The sequence below is a fragment of the Heloderma suspectum genome, chromosome Z (genome assembly GCF_057233095.1).
Source record: "Heloderma suspectum isolate Gila_16-S chromosome Z, 16-S_ref, whole genome shotgun sequence".
NCBI lineage: Eukaryota > Metazoa > Chordata > Lepidosauria > Squamata > Helodermatidae > Heloderma > Heloderma suspectum.
Genome location: NC_139476.1, coordinates 2,137,257 through 2,150,704, shown reverse-complemented (window position 1 = coordinate 2,150,704; position 13,448 = coordinate 2,137,257).

The window sequence follows — 13,448 nt, the reverse complement described above, 5'->3', positions numbered from 1 at the left end:
GAGCAAGAGCAGCAGCAAAATCATCAGCAGCACAAAAAGACCTTGCCTTCTAAGTCAATGACTAACCCGAACCTGAAGGAAAGCTCCTTATACATGCCCCAGCAGGGGAATTAGATCTTAGCATGACGTGAGCAGAAGCCAATTGATCGGACACCACCCCAGGGCCAGCCCCGCACGGAACAGCTCAGGGCATATTAATTGTAAGCATGTTTTCTCCAGGATTTCTTTGTCATGGACTTGCTGGGTGGAAATCCATGGGGGATTCCTCAAGAATTGCTGTCATTTCCATAATTCGAGGCTAAAGAACGACCACGGCCCAGAGCACTGGGCTCCCTTGCACTTTGGAGGGAGAAAAACAGGTTTGTGTCACTCGTTGCTTCTCCGTGGTCCACTTGGACTTGACTTGAGTTGTCAGGTTCCGACCTTTGAACTACGTAAGCCTGAACTCCTAAATCCAAGATGGTGTCTGGGCTTCTACCAAAGTTCATTAGCTGGGAAATGTAGGAGGTGGCACCTGATTACACCTGTGCAGGGCTGAGCGCCAGGGCACTGCTGGATGAAATGACTGGTCTGTCTGGAGTTAAGTCGCCCTGCAGGGAGCATAGGACCTGCTCAGGTGGTCTGCCCCAAAGACCTGTGGGATCTGATGGTTTCCCAAATGCTTTGGGGTAGTTTCCAGGTGGCAGAGCAGCTTCCCTGCCAGGGCCCAAGTCTCAGTCGTGTGCCTAAGCGTCCTCTCTGGTGCTCTGGATCCCAGATGGTTCCCTGAAGCTCAGTAGGGCTTTGGTCTTTGAAGCTGGCCAGATAATGCCTCATGCTCAAGCGGTGCAAGGCTGAAAACCCATGTGACCAAGCACACACGAGGGCATATGATCGCACCAACCATGCGGCAGTGGTGGCAGTAAAGAAGGCCTCCTTCTGGGCCACCATTGCACACTTAGGTTGGTGGATTTGACATTGGTTGTCTGGGTGTGCTCCTGGTCCTGCGTGGAGCTGAGTACTTCAATGAAAGGTTCACATCTCAGGAGCCAAGGAAGCAAGGGCCTTACTCTCCCATCGCTGGACAGATGTTCTGCATTAGTGCTAGAACTGCAACTGGAATCTGATCCTGTGGAAAGTACATCCTCAGACCTAGGAGGACATGCTGCCTTAACCCTGTCTCAGCTGACCCACCATCATGGATGCCTGGCATTCATCTTCTTGGCCATCCCTCAGCCTACAGATAGCATCTCCAATACCATTCACATGAGGGATGCGAACCTTCTCCCGGTGACGTGACGTTATCTCCCCAGGAAGGACAGGCCCCTGTCCAAGAGGAGATGCAAGATGTGTGACGATCGGGGATTATCGAGCCTTCAAGACAGAAGTGGAGAAATGTAATCGTGATTGTGCCAAGGCCTGGCAGGTTGGTCTGTGCATTCAATGGGCAAGACAGGGATGGGGGAGGGCATGACTGAACCTAAATAGCCCACATGGTCTCCCTGAACACTCACCTCCAACATGCTTCCATTCTCCCTCCCCATTTACTTTGATGGGAACCTCCGGTCACATAGGAGGGGAGGCTGGAGGCGCTAATCGGATATGGAGGGAGGTGGGCAGCTATGGGCCATAGCTCAGTGGTAGAGCACATACTATGCATGCAGAAGGTTCTCAGCTTGATCTGTGGCATCTCTGGGTAGGGATGGAAAGACTCTTGTCTGAAACCCTGGAGAGCCACTGCCGTACAGTGTGGACACATCATCCCCAACATGGTGCCATCCAGATGTATTGCATGTCAACTTCCAGCATTCCTGAGCCTTGGCCATGTTGGCTGGGGCTGATGGGAGCTGAAATCTGAAACACCTGAGGGGAACTAGGTTGGGGAAGACTGGAGGAGATGATCCTGAGCGAGTGGGACCAAGAGTCTTGACGCAGTCTATGGTATTTCCTTACATTCCGATTTAAGGTCTTTCAGCCTGTTTGGACCCCGATGGGTTTTTCTGACTGTGAGGAGAGAAAAGGAGACAGACATTGCGAAGCAGGTTTGTGAGGAATCGGTGAAGAGGGAGAGACCGAGATGAGAGGTCCTGAGGAGGTTGAGAAAGGAGATTAGTAGCAGCTGCATGAGCAGCAGGCGCATTTTGCCCTTTCCTCGGTTGCTCTTCAGCTAAGTCCAAGTCCTGGACCCCACAGCTAGAGATAGGACTGAAGAAATAACCCTACCTTTGTGGACAATACATCTATCAGACTCTATTCCCTCCATTTTATTGTTTAAAGACATTAAATTGTTTATCCGTCAGAATTTTCATTTTGGTTCCTGTCCCCTTTTCCTTTCCTTGTTAAAGAAATCCTTGTCCTTCTTATTTATATCTCAGTTAGCTTTGTGCACACCCCTTTTCTGGGAACAGGGTTACTGGTGGGCTGGAAATACCACACACTAGTTTGGGGTCAGCCCTTTTCTCCATCTCCCATCCCATGACCATATAAGCCCAGGTCCTATGGTTTCCACCACCCTCCAGGGTTGCTGCTAGGGAAAGTGGGGTTACATCCAGAACCATGAGATCTGAATAATTTGCCTGATTTGCCAAATTTCGACAATTCATTTGTGTAAATTACAGCTGAAATGTGCCAATAGAAACAGAGTAACAGTGGGGTGCCTGAGGTACAAGAGGGAGGTATCAGCATGCCTGGGGGGAAATTGCAGGTTTGAAGAAGAGCCCCCAACATTAAAAATAAAACCTACCACCCAAAAAGGGCCAATGAGTAGAACAGAGAATGCTCGGTAGCCAGAGAATATTGTGTCAGATAGAAGAGAAAAAAGTATGTCACGGGGGAGAGAAGAATGCTCTTGTTACAGGAAATCGTTCCCCAAGCAACTTATACTATCGCAGAAGAGGGCATGACTGACTGGCAGGAAACCTGAACCCTAAGGAGTTGAAGACAAACGGCAACATTTTATCGTAGTGCGTGTGTCACGCAATTACAACAATTTGTAACAGCGCACAGTCACCATTTTTAAACACTTCAACCACTGCAGGATTTTGAGGCAGACTATACTGCCTAACAAGCATTTTAAAGCCACTTCAAGTTGCCTGGGAAAGAGCAAACGCCTCTGCGGTGGGCAAAACTCTGATGTGGGAGGTGTGGGCCTGTTTAAAAAATAACTCCGCACATTAAATCTTGAGTAATTCCATTGGTGTTCCTAACTAGATATGCATGACATGAAACTACACTAGGAGGCATGTTGCGAAGTGACAGACTCCTTAGTTGTTTTCCTAATGAGACGATCTCTGCAGTTGAGATCAGGCCTCAGTACAATGATGCAGCATTTGGGGAGAAAGATGCAACCCAGGAGACCAGCCCCAGAGGCCAAGATGGAGAAGACCTCCACGGCCACCATGGACCTCCCCTTGGTGCTCAGGTAGGTTGGCACAAAGGAGATCCAAACACTGCAAAACACCAGCATGCTGAAGGTGATAAACTTGGCTTCATTAAAGCTGTCGGGCAATTTCCTTGCTGGGAAAGCCACAGTGAAGCTGAGGAGAGCCAGGAAACCCATGTAAGCCAAGACACCATAAAACGTGGTGACTGAGCCTTCATTACATTCCACTATGATCTGTCCAGGCAAAGAATGGAAGTCCAAGTTTGGGAACAGAGGAGGGGTCACCAGCCAGACAGCACAGTCTACAGTTTGGATGAGGGTACAGGCCGGGACAATGGAGTTCATCAGATTTCTCCCCAAGAGTTTTCTGGCCATGTTTCCTGGCTTGGTAGCCATGAAGGCCAGAGCCACTGTGACAGTTTTTGCCAACACAGGAGAAAAGGCAGCTGAGAAAGTGATTCCAAAGGCAGCTTGTCGGAGAAGACAGGTGACCTTCATGGTTCGGCCAATGAACAAGAAGGAGCAGAGGAAGCAGAGCAGGAAGGAGAAGAGGAGGACGTAGGTGAGGTTTCGGTTGTTGGCTCTGATGACTGGAGTGTCATGGTGTTTAATTAATGTTGCCAGCACTAGAGATGTGATGAGAGAGAGGAAAAGGGCTAGGGAAGTTAAAATGTATTCCAGTGTCTCTCGATAGGAAAGGAAGTGGATCTTCCTGGGGATACACTGATCTTGGTTCCCGCTTGGGTGTTGATCTCCTGGGCATGGGACACAGTGATCTGCATCTGAAACGAGCAACAATTACTGAAGCATCTCAAGTAGGACACAGACGTTCTTTTTGTAGGAACCAGTTCAACCCTCAAACAAGCTGATGGAAATACCAGTTCTGTAGTTTATATCACACCTTTGACTATTCTCTGTTTAAGCTTCAGCTATAGTAAGCCCCAAGATAGAAAAGATACACAATGCTTCCCCCCCTATATGACAGCCCCTTGTAGCTGAGTCATGTTCAATATTTTCAGGGAAGAAAATTCCGTAACTGGAAATGAAAGTTGGGAACAGTAAGAACCGAACCACAATCTATCACGTGCAGCAACCTCTGAGTGTGCAGAGAAATTATAGTCTGCCACTTCCCTAAGATGACGCAGTGTCCTCTGAGGAGAAGTCCTCTGTGTTGGCGCAGAGGTTGGGAACACGTTACAGAAATCACTATAGATAAAACTAGCAATCTGACTGGAAATGGAAATTGGGTAAGAACTGAACCACAATGTGTAACCTGCAAATCCTTCTGAATGAGTGTGCAAATAAAAAATAAATAAGCGAATTACTATCTGTCCTTTTCTTACAGGGCTATCATCTATCCTCTGAAGTGATGCCCTGGTGCAGAGGCTGGAGAACAGGTTACATAACCAGTGGCGGTCTCAAGTGTGGTGCTGGAAGATCCCAGGATGGTGGTTCTGAGTGACTTCAACGTCCATGCTGTCTCTGGAGTTCCAGCTCGGGACTTCATGGCCTCCATGACAACCCTGGGGCTGTCTCAGTTTGCCATCTGCCCGACACATGAAGCAGGGCATACCCTTGAGTTGGCTTTTGCTCCAAGTTATGAGATGGGGAGTCCGAAGACTGGGAGGGGTCCAAGCAACCGCCTTGTCATGCTCAGACCATTTCCTGGTGAGATTTGAACACACAATGTTACTTCCCCCCTGCAGGGATGGGGGACCCATTCGAATAGCCTGCCCCAGGAGACTGAGGGAATCCAATGGATTTCTGAATGCTCTTGGGAATCTTCCAGTGGAGAGAGCTGGTGATCCGATGAGGTCCAAGTCTCACTGCAGAACAGTGAGATGCAGAGAGCCATCAGCTTGACTGCACCTGAGTGCCCTCTCCAGCACTGTAGAGCTCGTTCTCTAACATCCCAACATTCTGCTCCCTGGTATACTGGGGAGCTGCGGTCAGTGAACCAGGCTGGATGTCGGCTAGAGCGCAAATGGCATAAGACGCGAAGCAAAGATGACCGAGCGCATTCTAGAGCACATAATCATGCCTATTGCATGGCAGTGCGGGCAGCAAAGAAGGCTTATTGTGCTGCCTCCATTGCATCCTCGAGTAGTGTCCAGCAGAACTCTTTCAGGTGGTCTGGGGGCTGCTAACACCTGCCCCAGCAAATGGGGCCCTGGCCCCCCCGAGGACCCACTGAGATCTTTTTGCATTGCACTTTGAGGACACAACTGCTTGTCTCTGCAGTGAACTTCACGCTGTTGTTAGCACAGTTCCAGTCACAGGGTCTGATGACACCATCTGCCTGTTTTTGTGGGATCAGTTTCAGTCCCGGAGGCCTGATGACATGGACAAAGTGCTTGCAGCAATGGGGCCAACCATGTGCCCTCTCGAGCCCTGCACCTCCTGGCGACTAAGATATGACTGGGCGGGTCCAAAGAGTGGTAAATGTAGGGGTGTGCAAAACACTTACCATGTCCCGGCCAGCAGTCCAGGGTTGGGGGGGAGGCGATCCGTCTCTCCCCCCCGGAATCCTCCGCGGCCGGCTCCGGTCTCTATTTAGTGTCCATGGTTAAGGGCTGCCAATAGACCTGTCCTCCAGGAACAGGCCTGATCCTTTTGGAAGCAAAGTTAACCCAGCAGCCATTACAAGCATCTCCAAACTCTTGGCTTAATGAAGCAAGATTTTGCATCTGTGATTCAGAACGGTTGAGAGGAAGGGCTGTAGCTCAGTGGGAGAGTATCTGCTCTACATGCGCGAGGTCCCAGGTTCAGTCCCCAGCGTCTCCAGCTAAGCCTGGGAAAGACCCCTCTCTACAGCTCTAGAGGGCAGCTGCCAGTCAGTGCAGGCAATCCTGAGCTCACTGCAGCCAAGCTCAGACACGGCGTAAAGCAGCTCCCCGCTTGAGTCAGCCCTGTGTTCAGAACCACAGACTGGAAACTTGTTCTATTTTTAGAGGAAGAACCACGGTTCAATGACAGAGCACCTCCTTCAAACGCAGCTGGTCGCAGGATCAATTTGTGGCATGCACAGGCAACCCTGGGGGAGAGGGAGGCCCTGCCTAACACTTTGAGAACCTCTGATAGATAGGAAGCGAGAGGGCACGGTGTCTGACTTGTTATGAGGCAGCACCCGGTGTTCCTGTTTAAGCAGCTCTTCATTCCGAGCCATCAGGACTGGTAACCATGGTTGAGATTCAGCCAGGGAACCCAAACAGCACCTCCTTCACACATGAAAGCCCCCAGGCTCAATTCCCTGCAGAATTCCACTGTAGGGCAGGGAAGGAAAGCCACTGCCACTCAGGGTAGGAGAGACTGACGTAGATGGACCGGTGGTCTCTCTCAGCAGACACTAGACAGAAGCCGTCTAGGTTGCTCAGTCAACTTTGTTTTGCTCCTTTTACGGGACATCTAGACAGGAATGGCTGAGTTTCTACTGCACCAAAATTCCTCTAGACACACGTGTCAAATGATGTGGGATTTTAAAAACGGGCACAGATTGCTATTTTAGTGGAGAAAATACTTTGTGCATAGAAACGGGGAAGAGCGTGAAGGTAATCAGATACTGAGCTTTGCCTATGTTTTCCCTTCTGGGATTCCTTTTTTGGGAGGAAAGCTAATCTGCCATTGCTAACTGCAGTGCATATTTCAGTGTGTTTGATTTCTTTTTCCTTGAAAGCTTGTACCTTGCCATAAATGCACTGCTAATTGTTCATTATTTTACTTGTTAATTATTGTTCCTTATTTAGTCACTAACAGTCATGGGACTGTTAATTATTTCAGTCTTTGATGGTTGGAGCCCTTATTTCTGTGGCTTCAAGAACCACATGACTTTTGCATACTATACAATCTCATCCACACCCTGAAAAATGTCTGAAGCACCCAGCCACGGGGATGCTTTCAGGGTTTCCCAGCCTTGGTTTCCCAGTACAACTCCTATTGTCCGCAGCATTTCCCCATGGATGATGGGAGTTGTGCTCCAAGAAACACCTGAGAATGCAAGGTTGGGAACGAGATCAGGAGTGGCAGACATCAAGCTTGCATGATCAAAGTCTTGTTTTACAAGTACCCCGAGGTCCTCCTCCAACCGGAGCCTGGTGCAAAGAAAGACAGATACCCTTAGAATGAAAGTATTCTGGCATCAGGAGTTTATTCTGAATACCAAAACTGAACGGAGGCCACACAAAATACTTGGACACAAAACCCCATTCCTGGTTACCCCCTGGGTTTCTTCGTTTCAGCTGTATAATTCAGGGCGGGAGGAAGTCCTTTGTCGCTGCTGTTAGTACACAATTTGGAATCAGAAATGCTTGCTGGTCCACTGCCGATCACCCAGATGTCTACTGATGGATCCGGACCCACCTCCCCCACCCCTGTCTTGGACGAACTCTACTTGGGGCATGGATGGGGAGACATTTCATAGCCATTGCCAGCAGAGTGACAACAAAAAAACAATTGACAAGTTATTCTTGCACAGAACCCTTCAGAAGGAAACTAGAGAAGAATCCTTAAGCTGTCATTACCGGCCGAAGCCAATCATGACGAGCCTTCTAAATCAAATTAGGGAATTTGGAGCTTCAACAGCATGGCTGGCGCATCTCCCTGGAAAGAGCTCTCTAATCTGAGGCAAAGCTGGCAAGCATCTATCCCAGATCCCCCTTCTGGAAACGTACACTGGAATAGCATAGAACTTGGATGGGGCTAAACAACGGAAGTCCTCTGTCTTTATATGACAATGGCTGGCAAGTGTTCTATGAGCTCTCCAGGCTTGCAAGAGTTTTGCTCTTCATTAAGCATCGTCAAGAGGCACTTGGTCCTCAGCATCCTCTGCATGGACTGAGGCGGGAGCCAAAGGAGCATCATGTGCAAAATCATCAACTCAAAGAGACCTTCCCTCCTAGGTCAGTGAGCAAACAGAACCAGAAAAAGAACTGACTGCACAGGCCCCAGCAGTGGAATTAGATCTTAGCAAGAAATGAACAGGCACCAAGTGATCAGACAGCACCCCAGCCCCACACAGAAGGGTCCAGAGCATGTTTATATTAAGCATGTTTTCTCCAGGACTTCTGTGTTATTGTTTTCCTGGGTGGAAATCGGGGGGGGGGGTTCCTCAAGAATTATTGCAATGTTGATAATTGCAGGGTAGTGAAAGAACCATAAGCCCTAGAACGTTGGGCTCCCTTCAGACTTTGGAGGGAGAACAACGGTTTGTCTCCCTCTTTGCTCCTCTGTGGGCCAGTCACACCTGACTTTAGTTCTGAAGTTCAGCCCTTTGACTTGTGCACATCGGCGCACCCAAATCCAAGATGGCGCCTGGGCTTGTGCAAAAGTTCACTAGCCTAGATTGATGGCTGGGCAACGGAGGAGGTGACGTCTGGTTATAGCAGCACAAGGCTGGGCAGGAAGCCATTGATGGATTAATTGACTGGTTGGTCTGCAGTTAGAATATCCTGCATAGGCAGAAGACCCGTTAGGTTTGTACGCTTCCAAAGACCTATGGAATCCAAGGGATTCCCCAATGCTTTGGGGGACTTGGGGTTTATCTCTTTATTTGAAATATTGGTATACCGCTCCACGTCTATCCCAGAGTTCGGGGTGGTGAACAGGAAAGGTAAATAGTAAAAGGATAAAAAGATTAAAACACCATATTAAAAGTATGCTTTTTTAAAAACAGAATATCAATAAAGACAAGGCTGGTCAGTTAAGGAGTGCCTCCTGGAACAATTCGAAAGGAGGCTGAAGCATCCTCATTTACAATTTTATGAAGAAATCATGGTAGGCTTGTCATGGCCGGTGTCCCTTCTGAGGCCCTAGTCGCACTGTCGGGCCTAAGCGTCCTGTCTGGCCCTGTGGGGCTCAGGTGGCTCCCTGGATTTCAGGAGAGCTTCAGGCTATGAAGCAGGCTGGAAACAGGGATGGAGTGGGTGCCCAATTCTGCCCGGGAATCCGGTGGACCCCCCCCCGCCTGCACCCCTGAGCCCCACTCGCTGAGCCCCTCTCCCCGTTCACTCCCTGCTCATGCTCAGCGAGCTCCGCGGTCGCCATTTTTTGAAAAATAAAATGGCCATCATAAAAATGTGCATGTTTGCGTGTGTGCAAAAACGCACCTTTTTGCAATCACTGTTCTATTTTTCAAAACATGGCGACTGTGGAGCTCAACGAGGATGTCAGGGTGAGTGCAGTCTGCTCGCTGAGTGTGGGCGGGGCTTGAGCACGGGCCAGGGACTGGCGAGCGGCAGCAAGGGCTGGGTGGCTGCCCGGAGAGTCCGGACAGGGGTGGGTTCGCATATCCCTAGCTGGAAAAGCGCTAGCCTTCCACTGGAGCAGGCATCAGAGCAAATGCAGCTGCTCAGACATGAGAGCACATGATCACTAGGGATGGACGAAAGTCCCTTACCTGATCCCGCAGCTTGCTTCGCGGTGGGGGGGAGGCGCTCTGTCCCTCCCCCCAAAATTCTGGGCGGGGGGGAGGTGCCCCGTCCCTCCCCACTGAAATTCTGGCCGGGGGGGGAGGCTCCCCGTCCCTCCAGCCGCGAATCCTGCTGTTCTGCCGGGACGCAAATGGCGGCAGCCGTAGCCGCCGCCGTTTGCGTCCCTGCAGTCAGCTGTGATAGGCTACGTAAATGTTTACATAGCCTATCACAGCTGACTTAAAAAAAAAAAACGCTTACGCAAATGGCGGCGCCCATGGGCGCCGCCATTTGCGTTCCTTATTTTGGCACATCTAGTCTACATAAAAATTTACTCCAGTACATGGTGTTTTGTTTTGTTTTTTACTCAGCCGTGATAGGCTACGTAAACATTTATGTAGCCTATCACAGTATTTTTTAAAAATCTAGCCATGATAGGCTACGTAAATCTTTACGTAGCCTATCACATTTTTTTTTTTTTTACTGGAAATGGCGGCGGCAGCCGGTCGGAAGACCAGCCGCCGCTGCCGAACCGCCACCGAACTGCCACCGAACCGCTGCCGAACCACTGCCAGAGCCACCGCCGCCAGGAGGATTCGCCCAAGGTAAGTCCCATCCCGGAGAGGGCAGGGGGGGCAGACCGTTTCGCCACCGATTTCGGGGGGCCGAATGCGCTGGCATTCGGCCTCCCCGAGATTCGTGGCGAAATTATCTGACATCCCTACCCTTGATCCTGTGTGAAGCTGAGCGCCTAAACCCAAGGGTCTCATCTCAGGAGTCAAGGCAGCATGGGCCTTGTCCTCCCATCCCTGGACAGATGTTCTGGTTGAGTGCTACATTTTAGATTTGCACATTTTATCTTGCTACTCTGCCAATCTGGGTGTAGCCGACATTTCCCATAATTTAGCATGATCCATTCTCGTTGCTGGTGTCACTCCCTCTAATAGTGAGCTCACGTGGCACGTGCTAACAAAAAATGAGCCACAATGGGGCTGTGAGAAACAAGAGAGAAGTAAAACCATTCTTGATGGAAACCTCAGGTTTGGAGAAGTACCGAAACACAAAAACATTTTTTCATTTCTTTTTATTTATTATTACATTTATATCCTGCCATTTTTCCCTCAGAAGGAACTCAAGCTGCAAATGCCTCATCAGTGGGCAAAAAAATAAATGAAACCTACCATTCCCCCCTAATGCCCCCCCCAACCAACCAACCAAAAAACAATCCAGCAAGATGAACTGAGAATGCCATGGGGGAGAAAAGAATGCTCTCCTTACAGGGGAACTGAGATCCATACAACTTAAGCATATTGCAGTAGTGGGCATGACTGGCAGGAAGGAACCCTGAACCATACTGCAACTTTCCGTTGTAGCTCCCATCCATCATATATGACACTAATTCCTGATGGAGAAATGCCATGATTTTAAAATAGTTATACATTTGAAGGATGTCTGTGGGGAATATACTGCCCTACAGACAACCTTTTCAGTCTATTTCCAGTTACATGGGAAAGAGCAAATGCCTCAGCAGTGATCAATTGCCCCACTGTGGAAAGGAGCCTGTTCTTTAAGAAATGACTCAGCACATTAAATATTCAATAATTTTATTTGCCTTCAAAAACAAATATACTTGACAGGATAGTAGAGTACCAGGGCATGTTCCAAAGTTATGGATCCCTTAATTCTTTCTCTGTATTAGATGATCTTTACAACTGAGATGGGGTCTCAGCACAATAATGTAGCATTTGGGGAGAAAGATGCAACCCAGGAGACCAGCCCCAGAGGCCAAGATGGAGAAGACCTCCACGGCCACCATGGACTTCCCCTTGGTGCTCAGGTAGGTGGGCACAAAGGAGACCCAAATGCTGCAAAACACCAGCATGCTGAAGGTGATAAACGTGGCTTCATTAAAGCTGTCCGGCAACTTTCTTGCTAGGAAAGCCACCATGAAGCTAACAAGAGCCAAGAAACCCATGTAGCTCAAGACAGTGTAAAACATGGTAACTGAGCCTTCATTACATTCCACTATGAATTCTCCAGCCAGGGAATAGAAGTCCAAATTTGGGAACGGGGGAGAGGCTACCAGCCAGACAGCACAGATGACAGCTTGGGTAAGGGGACAGGCCAGGACAAAGGCGTTTGTCAGCTGTCTCCCCAAGAGTCTCCTTGCCATGTTTCCTGGCTTGGTGGCCAGGAAGGCCAAAACCACTGTGACAGTTTTTGCCAAAATGGAAGAAATGGCAAAAGGGAAGATGATGCCAAACAGAGCTTGTCGAAGAAGACAGGGGACGTTCGTGGGCTGACCAATGAAGAGGAAGGAGCAGAGGAAGCAGAGCAAGATGGAGAGGAGGAGGACGTAGGTGAGGTCTCGGTTGTTGGCTTTGACGATTGGTGTGTCACGGTGTTGAATGAAGGTTGCCAGCACTAGAGATGTGACCAGAGAGAGGAAAAGGCCTAGAGAAGTTAAAACAAAGCCCAGTGTCTCTTGATAGGCAAGGAAGTGGATCTTCTTGGGGATACACTGGTCTTGGTTCTTCTTTGGGTGTTGATATTCTGGGCATGGGACACAGTGATGTGCATCTGGAATGAGCAACTACTATTGAAGCATCTCAAACATGAGAGAAATACCCTATCTGCAGGGGCCAGTTCCCACAAAGGAGGAGATGGAAATATCAGTTCTCTAGCTTATTGTATTCCTAAGCATATAACTTCTGTTTTATTGCTATCTGTTGAAGCTTTGGTAACTTATTTAGTAAGACCACGGATGGAAAAGTTACAAGACCCCCCCACCTTTTTCTACATGACTACCCACTATGCCAGACTTATGTTCTATATTATGAATTATGAATATTATGAATGGCCGCCGCCATTCCAATAAAAGAAAAAAAAAAACGCCCCCGTGATAGGCTACGTGACGATTAACGTAGCCTATCACGGCTAGATTTGCAAAGTCAGCCATGATAGGCTACGTAAATCGACACGTAGGCTATCACGGGTGACTTTTAAAAAAAAAAGCGCGTACGGGTAATGGTGGCCCCCATAGGGAGCCGCCATTCCCGTTCCTTATTTGGTCGCTGTAGTCTAAGTAAAGTTTTACGTAGACTACAGCGACCAAATAAGGAACGCGAATGGCGGCTCCCTATGGAGGCCGCCATTAGCGTACGCGCTTTTTTTTTTTAAAGTCACCCGTGATAGGCTATGTGACGATTAACGTAGCCTATCACGGCTGACTTTGCAGATCTAGCCGTGATAGGCTACGTTAATCGTCACATAGCCTATCACGGGGGCGTTTTTGGGGGTTTTTTTTAACTTTCGAGTTCGCGACCGGGCAAGGCGGGAAGCCTCCTCCCCGGCCTGAATTTCGGCCGGGCGAGGCAGGAAGCCTCCCCCCCGGCCTGAATTTCGGCCGAGCGAGGCGGGAAGCCTCCCCCCCCCCGGCCTGAACTTCGCGGGGGGAGCAGCGAAGCGCCTCCCCCCCACCGCGAACAAGCTTCGACGACAGGTAAGTGACTTTCGTCCACCCCTAGGCTGGACAGCCATCTGCCAGGGATGCTCTGACTTGGATTCCTGCATGGAGCAGGGGGTTGGACTCGATGGCCTTGTAGGCCCCTTCCAACCCTACTATTCCATGATTCTTCCCAATCTGAGTCCGACACGGTCAAATGCCAAAGTGCCCCCACCAG